We start from the raw sequence: 19,415 nt of genomic DNA on the forward strand, positions 1-19,415 counted from the left end.
GTACAGGGTCGCTATGGGTCGGAAACGACTTGATGGCACCTAACAACAACAACAACAAATATATATCTGAGACACCCTTTGAATTCTGTATTAACTACTTCCACAGTCACCTTTTAGCTAACAGGTTGTTTCATAAAGTAGACAATATTGCCCTTGAGTACTATGATCCTTTAAAATATCTTCTATATGAGGTGATGAGGTGAAACTGTCCACATCTACCTCAAAGTAATGATGAGAAGATAAAGAAGGGAACGTAAGCTAGATTAATGGAAAGAAAATAACCAGAAAGGAAATGAGAATAATGACACAGTGTGAAAAATGTAACCCCAAAAGAAAAACATCAAGACATATTATGATCTAACTTTTCAAAACCAAAGACAAGGAAAGAATCCTAAGAGCAGCTCAGGAAAAACAAAAAGTTACCTACAAAGAACTAATAATATAGACAAGAAGACTATGGAATGAAATATATAAAACTCTGAAAGAAATAAAAATTGCCAACCAAGAATCATATATCCAGCAAAACTGTCCATCAAATATGACAGCAAAATTTGGTCATTTTCAGACAAACAAAAATTAAAGGAATTTGTAAAAACCAGACAAACCTTACAAAAATTACTAAACAGAGTTCTCTGGACAAAGAACCAACAACAGCGATCAACAACCTGACACTAACATACATGACGATATCACCTCCACTCAACCTAAGTGTAGAACTATTCAAAGTAAAACAGACCTATAAGACTGAAAATAGAGAACCAGAGATACAGTTGCAACAACAACAACAATTAAATAAATAGAGGGAATAATTCAGTTACAAAATTATTTGGAAAAATGAAGAGGAAAGCAAATAGATTTCAAGACAAAAATAAATAGATTAATAAAAAATAAACCTAACTGTAGCTCTAGACTTACTCCTAGCTCTTTGTGGTTGTTGTTAGGTGCCATTGAGAGGGTACCGACTCATAGCGACCCTATGCACAACAGAAGGAAACACTGCCCGATCCTGGGCCAACCTCACAATTGTTGCCACGCTTGAGCCCACTGATGCTGCCATTTTGCAAATCCATCTCACTGGGGGTCTTCCACTAGTCTGTTAGTTTGTGGTGCTGTGGTGGTTTATGAGTTGCTGTGATTCTGGAAGCTATGGCACCAGTATTTTAAATACCAGCAGGGTCATCCATGGTGGACAGGTTTCAGATGAGCTTCCAGATGAAGACAGACTAGGAAGGAGTGACAAACTACTTCTGAATATTTAGTCACTGAAAACCTTATGAATAGCAGAGAAACACTCCCAGCTCTAGCCCAACCTTTACCTCCAACACCAACTCTAGTCCTAAACATAACACTAAACAAAGTCCTAGGCCTGGCTTAGACCTAGTCTAGTCCCAACCCTAACCCACACTCCTTACTCCAATACATCTTACCACCCTAACTTCACCCCCCATCCCCCTCCACCAAAGCAACTCCAATTTCATTTTCAAATGGGCAAGATTAGCTGCAAAGTACAAAAATGACTTTAACTCCTGGCAAAAAATAAGAGCAATTTCATTCCTGTTTCTTGGTTTCCTACATCATGATGATGAAAATAATGATTTTTGTGTGTGTGTGTGTAAAGCATTTGTGAGTTTATAGAACACTTTCATAACCTAATTCATTTTAGTCGAGTCTTACAATAACTCTAGAAAGTAGGCATTCTCACCTAAGAAAGGATACCAAGGCTCAGGTGATCACTAAGATTACTGTCAGATTCGGATCCTCCTAGAACTCTCTGAACAAGATGAGGTTGATTTCTGACAACTTACTTCATGTCCTCTGAGCCTGTCTCTCCCTCATCGCACTGCTCCCACTAAGTACCTGTTCTATGTTTTATCCCCACGGGGTATTGCTGTCATACGATGGTGTTCATCTCCATCTTAGGGCCACCAGACTCACCCTTCTACACATATTAATAATTTTCTAGAGGGCTCCACAGTTAGGAGGTCTTTAAGATCCAAAGTTGTTGCTGCTGTACCCTGGAGTCAGTTCAGACTCATAGTGACCCTTTGTAGGATTTCTGAGAAGCAGCTGGTAGGTTTTAACTGCCAACCGTGTAGTTAGCAGTCCAGTGCTTATCTTACAGTAAGTCCATCATCAATGATGAAATTGTAGGCAATATAAGAACATGATATTTGGAGAAGATTATCTCATGCACCAAGAACATCACATTCTTTAGAACCACACAATTTTTTGCGGCTTATTATATACCAGGCTGCTAAATGCAGAGGCAAAGAAAACAACAAACCCTTACCCTGAAGGAGCTCATGGCCAAGTATGAGTACAGAGCCAGAGATGTCAGTCCTACATGTAGTATCAAATCTAGATCAAGAATCTGATGGTTTAATGCTGATTAGCTAATTTATTATATTTAGATTTTTAAAATATTTTATCTATGTTGTTGTTGTTAAGCGCTGTCAAGTCGGTTCCAACTCAAAGTGACCCTGTATAGGGTTTCTGAGGAGCGGATAGTGAGCTTGAACCATCGACCCTGCAATTCAAACGACTTTGCAGTCCAGCACACTAACCCACAGCACCATACCAAGACTCCACAAGAAACCAACAAACCTGAAATTGTCATTGAGTCCATTTATCAGAAGTAGATATCTAGGTCTATTCTTCTAGGTGGATTCAAACAATCAACCTTTGGCTAGTAGCCAAGTGCTTAACCATTTGCACCACCGAGGGATCCTATATACTTCTTGTTGTTGTTAGGTGCTGTTGAGTAGATTCCAACTCACAGCAACCAAATGTGACAGAGTAGAACTATCAAAAGGGTTTTCTGCTATTGAAATATACACAGCAACCACCAATCCAACTGTTCCTATGCATACAATTCAGTGACATTGGTGACATTCTTTGAGTTGTGAAGCCAGTCTCACCTTTCTGTTCTATGTTCCCACATTAACATAAATTCACTGTCCCCTAAGGTTCTTATCTAATCTTTCGAGTTGCTATTGTAGCATTGACGACACACAGCTCTTAAAAGAGCACAATGCTCAAAGCAGACCTTTTTTACTAGTTAAGCTAGACTACTCTTTGGCTTTAGGAAGACTTCTGGAGATATTTTTGGTGGACAGTTTAAAGATCATCCCAGGGCAATAGTTTCAGGGATTCATCCAACCTCCGTGGCACCAGAAAATATAGAGTTCATGAGAATTTGAATTTCTGTTCTGTATTCCCTTCTTTTAATAAGGATTCTTCTTTAGAATCTTTGGTGACTGTTCAGTAATGGTAGCTGGACACCATTCTAGTTCTTCTCAGCTCAGGGCAAAGGAGGCAAAAGGAGTTCATGGAGCCAATTAGTCACACATCCATATGCTCGTCCTGTGCCCAACTCTGCTTCGTCCTCTGTTGCTACAAGTGAATAGAGGCCAACTGCTGTACTTTGTTTGGTTGGTCATTTGCAAGCTTTTAAGAACCCAGGCACTACACAATGAAGAAAAAGAGTCCTGGTATGGTGCTGTGTGATAAAGCACCGGACCACAAGGTTGGCAGTTCAAACTCACCAGCTGCTTCTTGGAAATCCTATACAGGGTTGCTATGAGTCGGAACCAACTCGACGTCATTTAATATAGCAATAATAACACATACAATGAACTAGGAGGTAGAACACAGCACTAAACACAATACTAGGACAATGAACTGGGATGTCCCATGAAACCATAAACCTAAATCTTCAAATCCTGGAACCAAATTCCTTGAGGTTTTTTTTTGTACAAAAGCAGCTACTTTGTGTATGTGTGATTGTTATAAATGTATGTATCACACAACTTAGGACTGCTGGTGTGGCACTACAAGACAATGCAATGGACTACAGGGTCAGCTGTTGAACCACAATGTTAGCTGTTCAAGCTCACCAGCTGCTCCTTGGAAACACTATACAGGGTTGCTGTGAGTCAGAACCAACTCAACAGCACTTAACAACAATAATTACACAACTTTTGCCAGTTCAACATTTTACAGGTATATAACTTATTGACAGAAATTACAATAATTGGTTGTGCAACCCTATTGTTTCAATATGATTTTCCCATCACCATTAACCCCCTGTTTTCCCCTTCTTCTGGCTCTTGATCTCTATATATTTATCTTTTCTCAAGTTTTTACATAAATGAAGTCATACAATGTTTGTCTTTTTGTGATTGATTTATTTTAATCAGCATAATGTCTTCAAGCTTCATCCATATTATAGCATATATCAACACTTCACTTCTCCTACTAAATTCACTGCTATCAAGTAGATTCAAACTCACGGTAATCCTATAGGACAGGGTAGAACTAACTGCTCCATAGGGTTTCTAAGACTATAAATCTTTAGGGAAGCAGACTGCCTCATCTTTCTCCCATGGAATAGCTTGGTGGTTTCAAACTGCCAATCTTTCAGTTACCCACTGCATAACCAGGGTTCCTTTTCTTCTTACTGGCTGAGTAGTACTCCATTGTATGTATGTGCCACATTGTGTTTAACCATTTATCTTATGGATGGACACAGGTTGTTTCCATCAGTGGGCTGTTGTGAATTGTGCTGCAAGATTCTATTTGAGTTTCTGCTTTCAAGTTTTATGAGCGTACACCTAGGAAAGGAATTTATGGAAGTTCTATTTTTAGTTTTTTGAGGAACTGACACACTGTTTTCCACAATGGCTCTACCATTTTACCATGGATAAGGGTTCCAATTTCTCCACATCTTGGCCAACATTTGTTATTTTCTGGTTTTGCTTTTGTATTTTTATCGTAAACCTCCTAGTGGGTGTGAATGGTGTCTCATCGTGGTTTTGATTTGAATCTCTCTGAAGGTGACACTGAGCATCTTTCCACGTGTTTGGTGGCCATGGTGAAATCCCCATTCAATCATTTACCCATTTCATAACTGGCTATTTGTCTTTTTGGTGTTAAGTTTTTCAGAGTCTGATTCCTGACTCTACATCCACGGATGTTTTTTGCCAAGTTGGAGAAAATCCTCCAGACAGCCTAGTCATTGGCATTCATTCCTTCTCACTGATAATGAATGCCCCATTCAGAATCAAACCACCAAGATGCCAAAAAACAAACTGCCAAAAGACAAGAACAGATGCGTCACAGAACATATTTATACACAAATATTGGGGCAAACATTCAGCTCTACCTGTAGTCATATGTTAAAATAGTCACATACTGCCTTACACCTATTATATTGTTAAGTGCTGTTGAACGGTCCCGACTCATAGTAACCCTGAATAGACTTTTCAAGGAGCGACTGATGAGGTTGAATCGCCAACCTTGCAGTTAGCATACCAGTGTTTATCCTACAGCACCACACCAGGACTCTATTAATGTTGACACTTAAAAAATAGTGCAATGAGAGGTTAGTGAAGTTAAAATGGTTGGTGGACTGCAAACGGGGAAAAAAAACAAAAACCACTGTCTTAGAAAGTTATATTGTCCCATAAATCATTATAGTCTTTGATGAAGTATTTCCTCTCCTAAAAACTAATGACTATGACTGCATCATATGTAATGGTGAAAAAAATTAAGAAATCAACACAGCTTTCTATTAATTTGATTTATTATAATTAATGTAAATTATATTAATAGAAATATAATTTACTAAATCATGGTATATTAGCCATGAAATATACAATTATTAAGACTGTGCAAAAGCATATACAAATTATTTGTAAGTGGAAAAAAATGAACTATGAAATTATAGATGGACTATAACCACAGTTATATAGAAACATGTTTGTATTTAACAAATATTTAAAGTTGTTGTTGCTGTTAAGTGCCGTCAAATCGGTTCTGACTCATAGTGACCCTGTATAGGGTTTCTGAGGAGCGTTTGGTGAGCTTGAACCACCAACCTTGTGATTCAAACTGACCTGTAGTCCAGTGCATTAACGCACAGCGCCACACCAGGACTCCAATATTGAAAGAAAATATAATAAATGTTTGGTGAGATGATGAGTGAAACATTTTCTATTTAAAGCTTCCTGTAATCACGTTCCTTTCTCAATTGCCTGTCTTCATTGGAACATAAGTGTTGTGAAGACAGGACATTGTCTCTTGTGCATCATCACACCAGTCCTATTAAATAATTCATGATAGAATGAATAAATATATTAGAAACTTCAAGATAAATACCTCTATCATTAAAAACAAACAAAAGGTTCAACTCTAAGACAGAATTCTGGGGAAAAAAACCCAACCCACTGAAAAGTTTCTGGGGAGACTTCCTCCCCTCAAGGCCACTGCCAGAGTGCTTTACTCCTCAAACCCTAAAGAAGGCATGGGTCTTCAGAAGTGGTTACAGCAGCAGAGGGCTCCCAGGACTTTCTGTAACAGAAAAGCTGTCAGAAGGAACAAGAGCTTCATGGCCTTTCCCTACACCAAAGCTCACTGCTCTTGACTCCCAGAACCTTCCAGGTCACTTCGAAGGGCACTTCAAAAACTAGTGGCAAAATTCCATTATATTTAATTCCATTTTCCCACAAATTTCTTTAAGTGCTTAAGAAGGACTGTCTATGTTTTAAAAGAGAGAGAGAGAGAGAGAGAGAGAGAGAGAGAACAGAAAAAATATATATCAGCAGGGAACACAGTCTTTTTTGTGGGAACTTAAGGCTGACACCACCCTGAGCTCCTACTAAGAAATAAATTTCCAGGTACAAAGAAAAATAAGCTTTAAAGGAATTGAGCTCTGGAGTGAAACTCCCCTTGCCTGGCAACTCAAAATCAGTCTTAAATATACCAGAGGCACCAGAAGGACTCACAGTCGTGAAAGTGTTATAAACATTAACAAAAACACATAGGAAAAGGGAGACAATCTTTTAGCTATTTTTCAACCAACCTACGCAGCACCTGTCAGAGACCATTAAGGCTTCTTTGAGCTTCAGTACCTTTTTATTCATCCTTGGTACTTGCTTATGTGCAAAATCACCACCAGTTGCCTAAAGTAGAGCTCAGAAAGGAGCCTAGCTGCATATAGAAAAGGGGCATTGAGTAAGGAGAAAATGGAAAAAGTAAGAATTTAGATTTTCGATGGAACTCTTATTTCATAATCATAATCATAATCATATTTCATAATCATAGTCTCTCTGAGTCCTGGTTCACTAAATAGGAATTTACTTTACAAGGTCATTACAATTATCAATTTACCTTACAAGGTTACAGTGACAATTAAACAAGATGATGCAAGTAAGTCAAAGTGCATAATAATTATAAAGTCTTACTTAATATATGACCTGATTGTTGTTACTGTTGGTAAGTGCCATCGACTCAGTTCTAATTCAACCCTGTATAGGGTTTCCAAGGAGCAACTAGTGGGTTTGAACCATTGACCTTTCAGGTAGCAGTCCAGTACCTATCCTACAATACCACACCAGGACTCCTTATTATAACATCATAAATGCTATAATTTTCTCCCAGAGTCATAGCTGAGTTGAGTGCATTTCTTAGCCAAACCTTACTGCATAAATCATGTAGAGGGTGCAGGAAGATCAGCCTCGCCCACATTTCCAAGGCAGCTGATAGTTCATTCTTTATGAAGTGAAAAATCAGAGGCACTACGCGTGTGTGAGCCCCAGTGTAGTGCTGTAGGATAAGCACTGGGCCGCCACGTTGATTTGAACTTCAAGGTTCAAATCAACCTATACAGAGTCACTAAGAGTCCGAATCAACCTGATGATACTAAACAACAAACAGTAGTAACAGGTGTGTATGAATAGTCCTAACTTCACTTTAAGTCCTGACCTGAGTCTAGAATCCATGTTGAATTTTAAAGCTGCCTTTTCTAACAGCAGTTCCCCAGTCCTTGAAGCTGACCTACCCACACAAGCCACCTTCAAACAATTTGTGGGAAAATGCCATTGTCTTTTATTTCAATTTTCCATGAATTTCTTAAAGCTCCCTCATATACCCTAAAGAAGACATTGCTTTTCTCTGAGGTCTGGCAGGTGCAGGAGATCACAGACTATGCCCAGAGGCTTTTTCCTCTATGGTCAAACAGACTCAAGATGTGATAGCTGATATCCAAAGGGTGTGTGTGCACAGTATTATCGATAAATCTTTATAATGGGCCTTTAGAAACAGACATGATTGAGGAAACAATTTTACCAGCAGGTGACCAGAAAAACTTGTCCTGCCACCATCTGGTGACAGTCCTGTAATAAACTCAAGGGCACATGTTGTTGTTGTTAAGTGCCATTGAGTCTGTTCTGATTCATAGCAACATTGTATAGGGTTTCCGAGGAGCGCCTATCATTGAGTTATCCACCTATACCTGACAAATCCCCATTTCTAGGTATCTTTGTTTCCCCTTATTGTTTTCCCTCACTGTCTGGTGGAGAGACCCTCTTCACTCTGTATTTGGATACCATCCCGGGCCCAACCATCTCTGTCCCACAGAAACTTTAAGCAGAATCTACACCAATTCTTCCAGAGTAGATATTTCATGTAGGCAAGTGGCTATAAGAAATGATTCTCCTTTTCACCCAATCTTGGTGTCCACTATTAGTAATTCAGTCCTTAGGTCTAAAAAGAGTTTATATTTTATAGTTCCATCTACATAAAACCTCAGCAGGGATTTCCAATAATGATTAACAACTCTTAGTTGAGCTAAGATTAACTTAGATTGCTGAAGCATAAGGGAAACAGACATGCAAACAATTTGGCCCACATCTCCCAAGAACCTGCAGATTTCAAGTGTGTAGTCTCACAGTCTCCAACCATCTAAATTTCCCAAAAGTCCCACATTTCAGCATCTAAATTCTCCCAGAACATTTCTTGTACTGGAAAATAAGACTTTATATCCCAATTTTGGTTCAGAAAATATGTTTACCTCTGGAATGGGCCCCAGGTCATAGACATGTGTCTATGGATAGAAAATGAGAGGTGTCAATGAGGACAGAGGGCACAGAAAAGTAAGAAAACAAAAAGCATTACCTCCACAGTTCTAACTAGACTCAGCAGTCCTGATACAAAGGAAAACCTGCTTTCTCACCAAAATTCCCACTCCTAATAATTGGATTTCCCATGACAATACTTACAAGGGAATTAAATGGGGGAAATTCATCTGCATCTCTCTCCTCATCCGCACCCTTTGCTTTGGTATCCGTCCACCTATATTTAAGTCTGTAGTATGTGTTGTGTTGACCTCACAACAATCTTACAAAGAAAGTAGAGCAGATATTATTGCTTCAGAGGCATGACAACTTGCTTATGGTCTGAATTAAACCAAATCTTCTGACTCCAAATCTTCTAGGTTTTCCAGAACATCATGACAGTTTTGTCTCCATTCTCTCCAGTCCCAACCTCCCACAGTACACTGTTCATTGGCCTTTTGTCAGTGTCTAAAGGTTCTGCAAGTGAATCCCAAGCTATCACAGAAGAAGGGTCAATAAATTAAAAGCCTCAGAAGACAAAGAAGGCTGGAAAAGGCCTAGAAGAACTGATATTCTGGCCCACTTAATACAAGTTTCCAACTGGATTAACTAAATACCTAGTAACTCCACATAGTTCTATGACTTTGAGACTCAGTCTAGGACGTCTGTAGAAACACACACAGGTTCCCAAGTCAATCAAACCTAAGTTCCACAGGACTTGACCCTTCCTGCCTATATAAGCTTGAATAACCACCTTGATCTAAAATAAAAGCAATATTAACTACTGCTCCACAGACACTGTTGCATGGAGGATTAAATCAGACCATGTATGTCATAGTATACAGTTTCTACAGACATCTTCCATAGAGACTGTTTTAAAACCCTGGTAATCAGTGTTTTCTCAATTATATGAAACAAACTACTCCAACCCAAAATGAAAGAAAGTTCATTAAGTTTTTTCTATTTTTCAAAATTATTTTTAGTGTCATGGAAACCTTCCATAAATGATTACATTTGACTTTAAGGTTCCTATAATTATTCAAATTATCTTAAAGCTGCTATGAAAATCTGTTTGCTATAGAGGAACATTTATTGAACGCCTATATGACCATCTAAATCTAACTACGTTAAGACATTTTCAGGCTTTATTTCAACTGATTCCTATAATAACTTTTTGAAGTGTACATGATCTCCTTTTTAGAGATGAACAAAACTGAAGTTGAGCAAGAACAAGAAATTGCCCAAGGTAATCACTTAGTCTATGGACTAACGGGCTACGTGAACATCGGTCTCCATGACACTGAGACCGTAAGAACTAGATGGTACCTGGCTACCACTATCAACTGCTCTTAAAGGAATCACATTAGAAGGTCCCAGATAGAGTAGAAGAAAATGTGGAACAAAACTCAAAATTATAAAAAAATGACCAGGTTTACTGGTCATGGTAAGAAAAAGACTGGAAGAAGCTAACACTATAGCTCTTGGCCATCCTTTGGATCTGGATGGAATGCAACTCATCATCATGGCCCATTTTCTGCCAAGCAGTAGATAGATATATAAGGGGAACAACAACACTAGTAAGGAATGCTCACCATGGAATGGACAACCATTCAAGATCAAAAGGGCAACATTTACTTAAGGACAAAGTTGAAAAAGGTGGGAAGGAAGATGGAATGGAAACAGGAACCACAGGTAGGAAGTGGAATAACTGTTGCTTCATGGAAAGGACTGAAATCTTTACAATGAAACAAAGTGTATGATTTGTTGAATGTAAAACTGATGTAAACTTTCACTCAATTCACAATAGAAAGCTTCAAAAAGAACTTGCCCAAAGTTAAGCATGTGTCTTTGTCATTGAAGAAAAGAAACATGAAGATGTTTGTTGTTATTGTTGTTAGGTGCCATCGAGTCAGTAGCGACTCATAGTGACCTTATGCACAGCCAGATCCTGGGCCAACCTCACTACTGTTGCCATGCTTGAGTCCATCAATGCTGCCAGTTGGCCAATCCATCTCGTTGGGGGTCTTCCTCTTTTACTCTGACCCTCCACCTTACCAAACATGATGTTTAGGGCCAAGAAATTTGGAGCACTGGGACTCAGTGATTACAGAACATGAATTCTAGAGCCAGACTTCCTGGGCTCAAATCCCAAACTTTCTGTGAGCTTTAGCTTCTTTATTTGTAAAAGGAAGTAAATCATAACAATCTATTTCATAATCTACTAAATGAGTTAGTATATCTATTTCTTGTTGGTCTTAGGTGCTACTGAGTCAGTTCCAACTCATAATGATCCTATGTATGACAGAACAAAGCATCGCCCAGCCTTGTACCAACCTCACAATTGTTATGTTTGATTGATCCTACTGTTGGAACCACTGGGTCAATCCATATCACTGTCTTCCTCTTTTTTGCTGACCCTCTACTCTACTCATAGGAGCTCTGGTAGTGGTTACAAATCGGGTTGCTAACCTAAAGGTCAGCAGTTCAAAATTACCAGCTGTTCCGTGGGAGAAAGATGAGGTTTTTTGCTCCCATAAAAGATTTACAGTCTCGGAAACCCTGTTCAGGGTTGCATTGGAACCGACTCCACAGCACATAACCACCACCACCAACTCTATTCAACATGATGCAGTTTTCCAGGGACTGATCCCTCCTTGATAACATGTCCAAAGCAAATGAGACAAGTCTCGCCACCCTTGCTTCTAAGAAGACCTCTCTTTCTGCTATTCAGAATGCTACAGTATTTGTGGAGTGCTGAAAGTGAAGAGGACTTGAAACATTTACTGATGAAGATCTAAGAGCACAGCCTTCAGTATAGATTGCATCTTAATGTAAAGAAAACAAAAATCCTCACCACTGGACGAATAAACAATATTCTTATCAGCGGAGAAAAGATTAAAGTTTTCAAGGACTTCATTCTTTTTGGATCAACTATCAATACTCATGGAAGCAGCAGGCAAGAAATCAAACAACATATTGCATTAGGCAAATCTGCTGCACAAGACATTTTTAAAGTGTTGAAGAGCAAAGATGTCAGCTTGAGGACTAAGGTGTGCCCAACCCAAGCCTCATACGCATGCGAAAGCTGGGCAGTGAATAAGTAAGACCATAGAAGAATTGATGCTTTTGAGTTATAGTGTTGGAGGAGAATATTGGAAGTGCCATGGGCTGCCAAAAGAACCAACAGATCTCTGTTGGAAGAAGTGCAGCCAAAGTGCTCCTTGGAGGCCAGGATGGCCAAACTTTGTCTCTCATACTTGGGACATATTGTCAGGAGGCACCAGTCTCTGGAGAAGGATATCATATTTGGTAAGGTGGAGGGTCAGAGAAAAAGAGGAAGACCCCCAATGAGATGGATTGGCCAAGTGGCAGCATCAATGGGCTCAAGCATGCCAACAATTTGTGAGGTTGGCCCAGGCCCGGGCAGTGTTTCATTCTGTTGTACGTAGGGTCACTATGAGTCAGTACCGATTTGATGGCACCTGACAACAACAACAATAGTGTCTCTCCGTTTATGGGTCTTTCAGTAAATTACTTCGACCTCTAATAGAGTGTAAGACTGGTGCTTTGGTATGACCATTATTTTAGATTGACTACACTGAAACAAGAAGGCCTGGTGTGGTGCTGTGGGCTAATACGCTGGACTGCAAAGTCAGTTTGAATTACAAGGTCGGCGGTTCAAGCTCACCAGCTGCTCCTTGGAAGCCCTATAAGGGTCGCTATGGGTCGCAATCAACTCAACGGCACTTAATAACAATAACAACATTGAAACAAGGAGTCCTGGTGTGGAGCTGTAGGATAAACACAGGACTGCTAACCACAAGGTTGGTAGTTCAAATCCACCAGCTGCTTCTTGGAAACCTATATAGAGTTACTATGAGTCAGAATTGCCTCCATAGCACGTATATGTAACAACAACACTGAAACAAGGAGCCCTGGTGGCCCTCTAGGATAAGCATGGGTCTGCTAACCACAAAGTTAGTAGTTCTAGTCCATCAGCCGCTCCATGGGACATGAGACTTTCTGTTCCTGTAAAAACTTATTGCCTCAGAAATCCTATGCAGTGTCGCTATGAGTTGGAACTGACTCACAGGAACCTAACAACAACACTGAAATAAAGGAGCCCTGGTTAAAACACTTTTAAAGTTTGGAGGAAAATGAACCTACCAGGCAATCCGTAGTAAAAAGATAAGGCTTCCGTAGATTGTTGTTGTGTGCCATCAAGCCGGTTCCAATTCATAGCAACCCTGCATAGGGTTTCCAAGGAGTGGCTGGTGTGTTTGAACCACCAACCTTGTGGTTTTAGTGTTTTATCCCACAGCAATCTAGTGTTTTATCCCACAGTGCTATACCAGGACCCCAGCCTTTGGATTACTGCCTTGACAATTCAGTGGGACAGTTCTCTACTGTGTCCTGTAAGGGTTGCTGTGAGTTGGAATCTACTTGGTGGCAACAAGTTTGTTTTAGTTTATACCAAAACAGTAATAACCCAAAGTAAAACAGTGAAACTGCTGGTGTGGTTATAGTATGATGTGCTCATGCTGTTGTTAAGTGCCCTTGAGTCGGTTCCGACCCATAGCGACCCTTTATAGGGTTTCCAAGCTGGTGAGCTTGAACCACCAACCTTGCAGTTCAAATGGCTTTGCAGTCTGACACATTAGCCCACAGTGCCACCCCAGGACTCTGACAGCTCATTTTTTATGCACTTACTAACAACTCCACAATGAGTTTTTTTTTAAAAAAACAACAGTATTTTTAAAAAGGGAAGGGATAAACTTGAGAGATCTACAGAAAGAGAGTGCAAAGAATACAAGGGAACTTAGATGGAGTTAGATGTAATATTAATTCTCATTCTCTAATTTGACCTTGGGCAAATGATTTCATTTACCTGGGCTAGATGATTACTTCAGTCCTAGAATGAAATTTTTCCAGAAACTTTTGCTTGTAAACATAACAGAGAAAAGCCCCAAACCACACTTGATCTTTCCCCTAAGTTCAAATCCGTATCTTTTTCTGGAGTCACTCACAAGCAGTGATCCGAACTAAGGACTATACTTTGAAATCCCACGAAATGGTGGTTGCAGTGGCTTACACATTTGCAAGTGGTGGCTTGCTCCTCAGGAGAAAGGTGAGGTGGTGTGCTCTGGTAAAAGTTTACAGCCTTGGAAACTCCTGGGAGCAGTTCTACTCTGTCCTACCTGGTCACTCAGGTTATTTTTGTTGTTTTGGTTATTCTTAATCAAGTGCCCAGAGGCTGGCCAGAAAAAAAAAAAAAGGTACTATATTATCATAGTTGTCTTCCTCTTCTTCGCCTCTTCTATTTTCCTGATGCTATCCACTCTCTAAGGAGCTCTGGTAGCATAGTGGTTAGAAGTTGGGCTGTGAACTTCAAGATCAGCAGTTCAAAACTACCAGCTGTTCCGTAGGAGAAAGATGAGGCTTTCTGCTCCCATAAAGATTTACAGCCTCGGAAACCCTGTACAGGGTCGCTTTGAGTTGGAACCGACTACACGGCACAGAACCACCATCCACTCTCTGGACTGAATCACTTCTCTGTTTTCACTCAATTTACTTACGACTCAGTTTATAGGTCTCTTCTTCCATGAAGTTTTCTCTTCCCATTCCAGCCCACAACAATAACTTTTTCTTTTAAACCTCTACAGAAGTTCCCACTTGCGTTGCCATCATAAAGATTAACTGGAAAGTGTAAAAGAGCTAAGTACATCTGTTGTTACATGTCATGGAGTAGGTTCCAACGCATAGTGTCCAATGAGCAGCTGGTGGGTTTGAACCTCTGACCTTGTGGTTAGTTAGAAGTGCAGCGCTTATCCTACACCACACCAGTACATCTGGAACATAGTCAAATCCATTGCCATCCAGTAGACTCATTACTGAGCCTACAGGGCAGAGTAGAGCTCTTCCTTAGGGTTTGTTTCCAAGGCTGTACATCTTTGAGAGCACACAGCCTCGTCATTCTCCTGTGGACTGGCTGGTGGGTCTGACCCGCTGACCCTCATAACCCTTGGTACATGTAGGTGGTTGAATAAATAGTTTGTGTTGTTACCACTCATTACCTCCACTTTAGTTCAGTCTAGGCATTTCAAATTTGATGTGCATTATCAATCTCCTGGAGATTTTGCTCAAATGCAAATTGTAATTCGATAGATGTACGGTGGGACCTGATGTTTTGTACTTCTAACAAGGTCCCTGGTCAATTGGCTAATGTACTCAGCTGCTAACCTAAAGGTTGGAGGTTCAAGTCCACCCACAGCACCTCAGAAGAAATGTCTGGCTATGTACTTCCAAAAGTATCAGCCATTGTAAATCCTATGGAGCACAGTTCTCCTCTTACACACACAGGCCGTTATGAGTCATAATCAACTCACTAGTGACTGGTCTTTTTTTAAAAACAAACTCTTGGTTGATACCAATGCTGCTGTATTCAAAGGATCATACTTTGAATACAAGGGGCTAGTTTTCTGGAAATTTTTAAAAACATATGTACCTTATTCAGCTCCTGTAAAGATTTACAGCCTCAGAAACCCTGCACAGGGTCACTATGCATCAGAATAGACTCGATGGCAGTGGGGTGTTTTGGCTTACCCCCCCCTGGACTAAAAGGCAGATACTATGTCTCCGATTTCTCAGCATACCTACCTTACAGAGAGGTGTGCAATAAACATCTACTGACTTATCAAACCTATCGATATCACCACGCATGCCTGTGCTGTACTGAGCTTCAATTTATCTACAGAGGTGTGGCTAGGTTGAAAGCGCTCAGTTGGCCACTGGAATCAGAAATGTATGTAATTGATGCATCCCTGGAACACAGGCCAAGTAGATGCTGAGAGAAAACGTACCTCTTCATCAGTTAAAACGTATAGAAGGACAACACAGCATACACAAAGGGATGGCATGAAGATCATTACAGTTTAGTCTTAACTGCACTTCAAATTTGGGCAGGAACCTTAAGACATGTATTTTCAGGCAATATAAAAAAAAAAAACACTAATAACAATTACTAATAATATATATGAGCCCAATTTCATTTTTTAGTGGTATAGATATATTTTCCAATGATTTTGTTTTCTTAGTATGCAATTAACCTCAAGATCTCAGGCAAAACTAGAAAGGAACACAGACAGACAGACAGCCAAAACAGTCTCCAGTTTTCCCATCAATTTAATCAGGCACCCCATCCCAGAAAAACACAACCAGTTACCACTGAGTGGATTTGGATGAATGGTAACCCTATTTGTATCAGAGTACAGCTGTGCTGCAGAGGGTTTTTAATGGCTGACTTATTGGGAATAGATTGCCAGGACTGTCTTTGCAGGAACCCATGTGTGGACCTGAACCACCAACCTTTCAGTTAGTAGCCCAGTGCTTGAGCATTTGTGCCACCTAGCAATTCAATTCCATTGTCCACAATTACACTGATAGAAATTCACAGTAATCTTCTGTGTATTAAGGTTGCACTGAAAGGCAGTTTATTTTAAGCGCTTCTTTTAAATCCCTAATTATTTAAATGCTTGTTAAAATCCTCCATCTTTTAGCATTCTATAGTTCAGATGGGACCAGTTTCTTAAATCTGACACTCTAGTTTTCTCTTTAAGAACCAGGAAAATAATATTGGGTATATATGACATCTGCTCACTGAATACTATCTAGGTAGCTGAAACTGTGAGACAAATTCATCTAAAATCAGCCTTTAGAGCAAAAAGCACCCTTTCAATTCACTATACTTGTCATAAACAGGCACCTGCTCTTTAACTTATAGAGACCTTTCAATAAAACTGTTCATCAATATCTAACTGAGATGTTTCAAATTTTAGACACATGTTGGAAGAACACAAACTGTGTGATTCTGGGAAATGCTATTAAGCACAGAAACACAGAACTGCTGTCAGGCACTAGCCTCAAACTGTGTTTTAATAAATCAATGTATTGCTTCAGAGAAAAATCAGAAAACAGTTGGGGGTCAGCCCACAGGAAAAGGAACTGCTATTCCTTTCATCAGAAGCTGAATCTCCAGGGCTAGGCATATTTTCAGGTTCATGCCAGGCAGGCTTCCTAGAGAATAACACTATCCAAGGAGTTTCAATGCTCACACCACTCAAGCATTCAGAATTAAATATAAGTCTGCAGTAGCCTCGTGGTATCCATGCCAATGATTGTCTGCCTAGCTGTGGCTACCTACCTGTCATCAGATCCCAAACAAACCCCTTCAACAGGATGGGCAAGGTGTAGGAGGGTCTGATTCTTGCATAGGAAAAGTAAGCACCAATCTCATGCCGGCCATTCTTCAAGACTCAACTTTTGTGAAGCCCTCCCCAATGACCCAGACACGTCTCACTAATTATTCCATTTATTGAACGCCCAAAATACTGCCTTAACCAATCATTTTATACTCATTGTGTTAACTGTTTCCTGTATCCTCCTTATCTCCCCAAATCAAATGCCTGTAGTGGTTAAGAGCTGTGGAGTCGGTTCCAACATAGACCCTGCACAGGATTTCCAAGGAGTAGCTGGTAGGTTTGAACCTCTAGCCTTGCAGTTAGCAGGCCAGTACTTATCTTAACAGGGTCACACCAGGATTCCTCTACACTGCCTAACACCTCAAGAGAGCTTATTATCAATATTTCTAATACAGAAGCAAAAGTGGAATCACACAGGCCCAAGTTCAAGTCCTGGTTCTATCATTTGCTGGCTGGTGACTGTGAACACATTACTTACCTTTTTTTGCCAAGCCTCAGTTTTGTGGTGAGACTTCACCGTTGAAATCGCCTAGAACAGTGTTTAGCCTTAATGTGTGCCTTTAAAGCTTAGTTCCCTCCTCTTTCACCTTCATATGTTGTTGTTAAGTTCTGTGGAGTAGGTTCCAACTCATAGTGACCCTGCATAGGGTTTCCGAGGAGCAGTCGGTGGGTCTGAACCACTGACCTTGAAGTCTAGTGCTTATCCTATAACGCCACACCAGGATTCCTTCCTTTATAAGTACTCAAGGATTTGAACTGAGTGAAAGCAATTGTCCTAGACGGTCTGCCAATGGCCAAGTTTTGCTTTTGTCAGTTCCTGGGTAAGGTCCCTTCCGATTTTCTACTCCACTGTCATGAAGAGCAAAAACCACCCAAACATGTCTCCCAAATGACTATAAGAATGGTCATATTAACAGACAGCAGGTGGGCATGTCCACATCTACATCTCATTTCCATCACACCCACAGCAGCCCACCCTCCCTTCATGTCTCCCAATGAGAGAATGATAGCAACAGAGGAAATGGAGAATGAGGTAAACAGCTCTGTGGTCCCTCAGTGCCTCTCTCTTGGGAAGGGGCACTCAGATTCAGTCCCTAGACTCAACCCCTATGAGAAACCGGAGGAAAAAACCCAAAAATTTGCCCATGTTCCTGAAGAAAAAGTAACCCCAATTACACATCTGCTCATTTCTTCAAGCTGTCTGCCCCTTCACCAGTTAATTCCACCACTGCCACCCACGCACACCATCCCACAGGGCAACTCCTGCTACATCAAATAGATCCTCTTTAAATTAAGCCGTTTGACATGGATCTCATTCATGCGTTCAACAACTAGAGGTACCATTCCCCCCCATCCTTCACGATTGTGTAAGCATGGAAAGATGCCGCTTCTCTTTCAAACCAAGGGGCAGTGGGGGCGATTCTTGAGGTTCCCAACTTACTGCATTCAGGCAAATTTTATTTGTACCCCTTTAACAGTGCAAAATATTTTACCTCAGTCTTCATCTTTCCAGCTGAAAACGGCCACCATCACTTCCACACCCTGCCCCCCACCCCACAGCAAGGAAAAACAAACAAAAAAGAAAAAAATCACAAGCCCCTCCCTGCTGCATAGAACACAAACATTTTATTCATTTGAAATGGCCCTCAGTCATGTTCCAAGGGGACAAGCCACAGGTCATTTTATCCACCTAGATGAGGTCCGGGTTAAAATACACCACCTACAATACCCATGTCCAGTCCCACTTTCTGACTGGCCTGAGATGCCCCTCCAGTACATTTCACCACCGCTTTTGGGGATCTGAGCTGAAAAGTGTGGACCCCTTTGCCCTTCTCCACCCACCCTACCCCCAGTCCTCCCCAAACCACTCCTATTTCCTAACACCTGTCTCGGTTGCACAAGGTAGCTCCTTGCATTGGTCTTGGGGAGTTTGAGACAAGTGAGGCCCCCATCCCCTGCCCACTACCCCAGATACACCAATGTTCACCCTCCCCTCCTCGCCACACGGGGCCGCCTTTTCCTCGGTCTTAACCTCCTCCTGGGCACCCTGGGGCGGTCTTCTCTGCGGCCTCCAGCTGCCCCGGGGGCACCTACCAGTCGGTGTGCGGCTCGTCGACGACCAGCAGCACCTTGGCCTTCCTGGCGGCGGCGGGCGCGGGCGCGTCCACCAGGCCCGCAGAGGCGGCCGTCTGTTTCACGGCTTGGGACAGCGAGCTAAAGAAGCTGCTGCCCACCGACGGCGCGGGCTGCGGTTGTGGCGCGG

General features: G+C 41.0%; 1 protein-coding gene across 1 annotated transcript in view; it reads right to left on the reverse strand.

Annotated features, from left to right (window-relative positions):
* Positions 1-19,409, reverse strand: part of SYN2 (synapsin II) — a 289,591-nt gene extending 270,182 nt beyond the window's left edge. The window contains exon 1 of the mRNA XM_006872176.1: positions 19,247-19,409. The gene's annotated coding sequence lies outside the window, so the exon portion shown is untranslated. The remainder of the gene's footprint in view (positions 1-19,246) is intronic.
* Positions 19,410-19,415: the final 6 nt, after the last annotated feature.

The sequence above is a fragment of the Chrysochloris asiatica genome, unplaced genomic scaffold, assembly GCF_000296735.1.
Source record: "Chrysochloris asiatica unplaced genomic scaffold, ChrAsi1.0 scaffold00186, whole genome shotgun sequence".
NCBI classification, from domain to species: Eukaryota; Metazoa; Chordata; class Mammalia; order Afrosoricida; family Chrysochloridae; genus Chrysochloris; species Chrysochloris asiatica.